We start from the raw sequence: 6874 nt of genomic DNA on the forward strand, positions 1-6874 counted from the left end.
GTGACAATAAACTAAACTAAACTAAACAAACTAAACTAAATTAAACTAAAGTTTAATACATGTATTATTGTCAGTATTGTCTTGCTACTCTTTGTCCAGTATTAATTATCAGTGTTACATTGCAGTTTAGTAGTCTCGGCTTAGATTGTTGAATAAATAGCCTCCCTTCTAGATATTTAGTCCTTTCGCATCGAATAGTTATTTCACAGTGTCAAATATTTCAGCATAGACAGCTCACTGAGAAAGGTAATACAGTGTAACCGTATATTGGTGATAACCACCCTACGATCAAAGATTTACCAAGAGGTGAGGAAGGGGGCAAGTTTAGGTCTACCTTTTTGTTCCTCATCCACTAGACCTACCCTTAAAAACTGTGGACACATGATCTGATTATGTTTGCTTTAAGCTTCTGAGTAAATCATTAGACTGGGAGACTGCACTGTGATGGAAACTTTGTTTGTTTGGCTGCTTTATCTTCTAGCAGTGATGACAGTGCAAAGTCACTGAATTGACTGTGCACTGTGTAAACTACAAAAAGCTTGGTCTTAGGTGAATATTCTGTAGGAGCACACTGATAGAAAAGCCACGGTGAAAACTACGGAGATAATGATCAGCCACCTATTTCACTTGCACCCCTACGATCAGGGGTATCGTTCAGTATACACCGCCGTTGGTTCTGCATATCAGTTGACCACAGACTAATGCACCCTCATGGAAAATACACCCTTCCAGGCCACAACTACATTAATATAACTGAACCAGCAGGGAAAACTATTAACTAACACCTTGGAGGCCAAGTCAATGGATATTTTTAAGGCAGAGATTGACATATTCTTGATCAGTAAGGGTGTCAGGGGATAAGGCAGGAGGATGGAGATGAGAGGGAAAGATATATCAGGGCATGATTGAATAGTGGTCGACTTGAAGGGCTGAATGGCCTAATCCTGCTCATATAATTTATGAAGTTATGAACACCATATAATCCATTCTGTCAATAAACTTAGAACCTGTCGTGACCCAGACATTTCATCGTAATCCCACGCTTTACACTTTGAAGTCAAACTAAGATCTGTTTCTTCAGTGGACAAAACAAATTTCACTGTGATGAATCATTGTGTGTGCTTGGCCAGCAGCTGTACTACTTAATCTCAAGCATTAGCTGACAAGCGGGAGTTGCACATTGGGCAGTTAAATTACAGTTGTTTGGCATTTTCTTCCCGTTAAAAGTACTATCTATCTATCTATCTATCTATCTATCTATCTATCTATCTATCTATCTATCTATCTATCTATCTATCTATCTATCTATCTATCTATCTATCTATCTATCTATCTATAACTAAAACTCTGATCTTGTTATCTTCCGGTTTGTGCAGTCTTTTTATTTGCGCAAAAACGGTTCGCGATTGCGCTATTATTTTTCACCTGTTCACTAACCGTTCTCCTATGCTGTGATTGCACCAAGTTTCATTCCGATCGGTTGAATGTTATAAATGTTAGCGAGGTTTAAAAAATCTTAAAAACGGCGCGTGTGCAGATCGATCTCTTCTCCTGCCGTTCAGCGCCGCGTGGATTAGTTTCTTCCCCTGTCACTCACCAGGACGGCCCACCCCTTCCTGCGCCATCGCGTCTTTACCGGAGCTGAGGATGGCCGGCGGAGGTTTCTAACCGGACACAATTTTCGGAGGGACCCGAAGCAGCCCAGCCCCAAGCAGCCCAGCGTCGGAGACCCAGCTTCGGAGACCCAGCCCAGTGTCAGAGACCCGACCCAGCCCAGCGTCAGAGACGCAGCCCAGCCCAAAGTCGGAGATGTCGTCAAACGAAAGCGGAGAATCTGATCCCGGCGGAGAACGACCAGCGACCTGCGCCTGCTGCGAGTACCCATTGCACCACCAATTCCAGCCACTACCACTCTGGTCCCCCTCGCTGGCTCTTCCCCCCCCCCCCGTGATATCCCCCTCTCGCCCATGGCTTGTCCCCCGTCTGTTCTCCGAGCCCACTCACCCCTCGCCCACACACCCCTTTCCCCCCACAACTTCCCCCCAGCCCACACCCCCTCGCCCCACATCTCCCCCCCCCACACCCACCGCCCCCATAACCCTCCCTCCCCCCACAACCTCCCACCCTCCCTCACACACCCCTCCCCCCACACCACCTACACCTACACCTCCCCACACACCCCTCCCCCCACACCATCTACACCTACACCACCCTCCTACACCTCCCCGTCCACACACACCCATCCTCCCCTCCCACCTCACACCCCTCCTCCCCTCCCATCCCACAACACCCCCCCCCCCCCCACCACACAACCCCCTTCCCTTCTCCCCTCCCACCCATGAAGAGGAGGGTGAGGGAGTGCTCAAGGATGAGGGGAAATGAGCCACGCCTGCGCAGTTAGGGGCTGTGGGTGAGTGGTGGAATATTGCGTTGGGGAATGGGTTAGTGGTGGAATATTGTGTTGGGGGAACGGGTTGCATTGGAGGACCAGGCCTCCCGTGTGACTGGGACCGTTGGGTCCTACTTAGTTTAGTAGTTTTATAGAAACAGGAATCTAGTTATGAGAGATAAATAGAACCTATTTTCGGTGAGCTTATTAAACTGCATTTCTGCTCTTATGATTCATGTATCTACTTTAATACCCTGACATATATATATATATATTTTTAAATCTGAGTGGTGTATAATAATAACAAAATATAATACCATACATTTATCAAATGGCCATTTAAAATATATATGGCCATTTTGCAAGATTATTAGTGCATTCCATTAATTAGGTGGCAAATTAGCCTTTACGATATGCCGTATCACGAAACTAAACTAAATTCATTGTTCAAACATGTAATGTAAACATGACATGTAACAGTCAACCAGTGCAGTCATTATTTTACAGTGCTACTCAACAGGAAACTGGCGTATAAAAATTCTATTTCTGATGGAGATAACAGGCCTGCTTGTTGCAGTAAATAATAGCTCACAACCTTTGTCAACACTTTTTTTTGAGAAGGCAAGTGTTATTTTGCCAAGTTTGCTGATGATACAAAACCAGACAGTATTGTAATCAGTAAAAAGGATGTACAGAGAAGTCAAGAGGACAAAAACAAGCTAAGGGAGTGGCCGAGAGTACGGTAAATGGATTATAATGTGGAAAACGTGAGATCATCCACTTTGGTGCATTAAACAGAAAAGCTGTGTATTTTTACATTGATGACGGATTGCGAAATGCTGATATTCAAAGTGATATGGATGTCCTTGCATACTAATATAGAACATAAAGCAACACACCACAATAACAGGACCTTCAGCCCACAATGTCTGTGCCAAACATGATCTCAAGTTAAACTAATCTCATCTGCAAGCACGTAATCCATACCCCTCAATCCCCTGCATATCCATGTGCCTAACCAAAAGCCTCTTAAACACCACCATCAAATCCACTTCAACCACTACCCATGGCAGCGCTGTCCAGGCATCCATCACTGAGTGTAACAACCTGCCCCCTCCCACCTCACCTTAGAGCTATGCACTCCAGTCTTTGATATTTCCAACTTGGGGAGAAGATACCGACTGCCTACTCCATTTATGTCACATTTTATCAGCTCTCCCCTCAACCTCTGATGCTCCAGAGAAAATAATCCAAGTTTAGATCATATAAAAATATAGTGCAGGAACAGGTCCTTCAGCCCACCACATCTGCCCCAAAAATGACGGCAAGATAATCTCATCTGCCTACACATCCTTGTTCCTTCATTCCCTGCATATCCACATGCCTAAAAGCCTGTTAAATGCCACTATCGTATTTGCCTCCACCACCACCACACTCACAACATCTCATTATAGCTAATACCCTCTAATCCAGGCAGCATGATGATAAACCGCTTCTCCACTCACCAACGCCTGCTTTGCCTTCCTGTAATGGGGTGGCCAGAACTGTAAGATTGTTAAGGGCTTGGACGCGCTAGAGGCAGGAAACATGTTCCCGATGTTGGGGGAGTCAAGAGCCAGGGGCCACAGTTTAAGAATAAGGAGTAAGCCATTTAGAAAGGAGACAAGGAAACACTTTTTCTCACAGAGAGTGGTGAGTCTGTGGAATTCTCTGCCTCAGAGGGCGGTGGAGGCAGGTTCTCTGGATGCTTTCAAGAGAGAGCTAGGCAGTGCTCTTAAAAATAGTGGAGTCAAGGGATAAGGGGAGAAGGCAGGAACAGGTTACTGATTGGGGATGATCAGCCATGATCACATTGAATGGCGGTGCTGGCTCAAAGGGCCGAATGGCCTACTCCTGCACCTATTGTCTATTGCCTATTGTCCAACTGCACACAATACTCCAAATGCAGCGTTACCAAAGTCCTATAAAGCTGCAACATGATATCCTGACTCAATGGCCCGACCGATAAAAGCAAGCATACCATATGCCTTCTTTACCACTCTATCTACTTGTGATGCTGGTCTAGTCACCCTAGTTACTGATAGCTAATATGCAGTTGCAGCAAATAATTCAGACAGAAAGAGGTATGTTGACTACTGTTACAAAAAGATTTGTGTATAGAAAAGGTCCTAGTGCAATTATATAGGCTGTTGGTGACACCATGCCTCAAGTATGGTGTAGCTGTTTAAGAAGGAACTGCAGATGCTGGAAAATCGAAGGTACACAAAAAAGCCTTTTTCCTTAGCTCCATAGATGCTGCTGCACCCGCTGAGTTTCTCCAGCCTTTTTGGTGTAGCTGTTGCCTACTTTAACTAAAATTAGATAACAAGAAGTGTGACAGAAAGAGGTTCCAGATATGGCCGTTTTTTACAGTGAGATCGAGTAGACTAGGTGTGTATTCTCTAGTTATAGATTCATACAGCTTGGAAACAGGCCCTTTGGCCCAACCTGCCCACATCGACCAACACGTCCCATCTACACTAGTCCCACCTGCCTGCATTTGGCCCATATCCCTCTAAACCATGTACTTGTCTAAATGTTTCTTAAGCAAGAAATTAGAATTTAGAAAAACAAGAGATCTCATCGGCACTATCGACATTCTAATGGAGCATTAGTTCCACAACTAAAGCTAACAACGAGCACTAGGTAATTGTTGCTCAATGTGACAGAAAGGTAGGCAACTTGACCTAGTAAATCATCATCTCAGGCCAGGTGGCTCCAGTTTGTCTCACCCTCATCATTAGCTTTATCCATCACCATAACATTTCAACAATTTAACTACGGTAAGTGACAGATATTGCCTTCAGCAAGAATGATAAAATCTTCTCGTAGGATTTACAATTCTGCCATCGCTGTCCCATGCCCTCAAGTAATGGTAGATCACCTGCCGAACTCTAAACGATGGCCTTGAAGACGACAAGGAATAATCAGGCACGTTTATTCTTTGTTTTCTGCAAGGCCATAGCTTAGAGTATGACTGCTATTCTAAATACATTATATATATTTTTTACATGTTACATACAGTTGTGATTGTCCTACTGAAATCCAAATTACTTCCTTCAAATAAAATATTGTGTAAAGACTTTTGTGGTCTTATCTGTTTGTACATACCTTTAACCTTTTAACCCAGGCTAACTTCATTTGCTAACTTTTAGGATCCAATACATCCGTCACTCATCATCTCTTGTAGGAATGCTAATGAATTTGAGGTTCTTAAGATCTGGATGAGATTTATGGAGGTCTTGAAGCTGATTGAAACATGTATGAACCATAAGCTTGCAAACTATCATCAAAAATTAAGTTGAAAAAACATAGTTCATTGCGTCTCCCATTGCAGCATATCTAGGGCTCAATGTTCCCATTAATATGGTTTTAATTGCATCTACATTATTCTAAGGGAACGGCTTCTGTGGCTCATTAATATAAAGCTAATTTCTATAATGTTTAAATTTTGCATAGGATTATTATTATTTTTTTTTTAAACTATTCGTACTGTTTTATCAGGAACTGGATTGTTTTTTAAATTGTTTTTATTTTATTGATCTTATAGAAACTTACAAAATTCTTAAGGGGTTGGACAGGCTAGATGCAGGAAGATTGTTCCCGATGTTGGGGAAGTCCAGAACAAAGGGTCACAGTTTAAGGATAAGGGGGAAATCTTTTAGGACCGAGATGAGAAAAACATTTTTCACAGAGAGTGGTGAATCTCTGGAATTCTCTGCCACAGAAGGTAGTTGAGGCCAGTTCATTGGCTATATTTAAGAGGGAGTTAGATGTGGCCCTTGTGGCTAAAGGGATCAGGGGGTATGGAGAGAATGCAGGTACAGGATACTGAGTTGGATGATCAGCCATGATCATATTGAATGGCGGTGCAGGCTCGAAGGGCCGAATGGCCTACTCCTGCACCTATTTTCTATGTTTAAGTTTTATGTGCGATGTTCCGGTATTCCCTGGGAAACCTCTTCTCATTTTGCACTGTACATCTGTTGCTTTGCAAGATGATAATAAAGGATGATGATGATATAAATGCACAAATACAAGTGTCACCTCTGATTGTTATATGAATCAAAAAATTAATGTTTCCAGGATAATTTCCTGAACTGGGCTGTTTGATTCAATTGAAATGACAGTAATGTCATTATGACAGCAATTATCAGTCTTTTAGCTTAAAAGGAAAGACAACTCAGGTGTCTGAAACGACGATCATTTCGCTGAACACCTCCGCTCAGTCCGCCTAAACCTACATGATCTCCGGGTTGCTCAGCACTTTAACTCCCCCTCCCATTCCCAATCTGACCTTTCTGTCCTGGGCCTCCTCCATTGTCAAAGTGAGGCCCAGCACAAATTGGAGGAACAGCACCTCATATTTCACTTGGGTAGCTTACAGGCCAGCGGTATGCACATTGACTTCTCTAACTTCAAGTAGCCCTTGCTTTCCCACACTTT

The sequence above is a fragment of the Amblyraja radiata genome, chromosome 14, assembly GCF_010909765.2.
Source record: "Amblyraja radiata isolate CabotCenter1 chromosome 14, sAmbRad1.1.pri, whole genome shotgun sequence".
Taxonomy (NCBI): Eukaryota; Metazoa; Chordata; class Chondrichthyes; order Rajiformes; family Rajidae; genus Amblyraja; species Amblyraja radiata.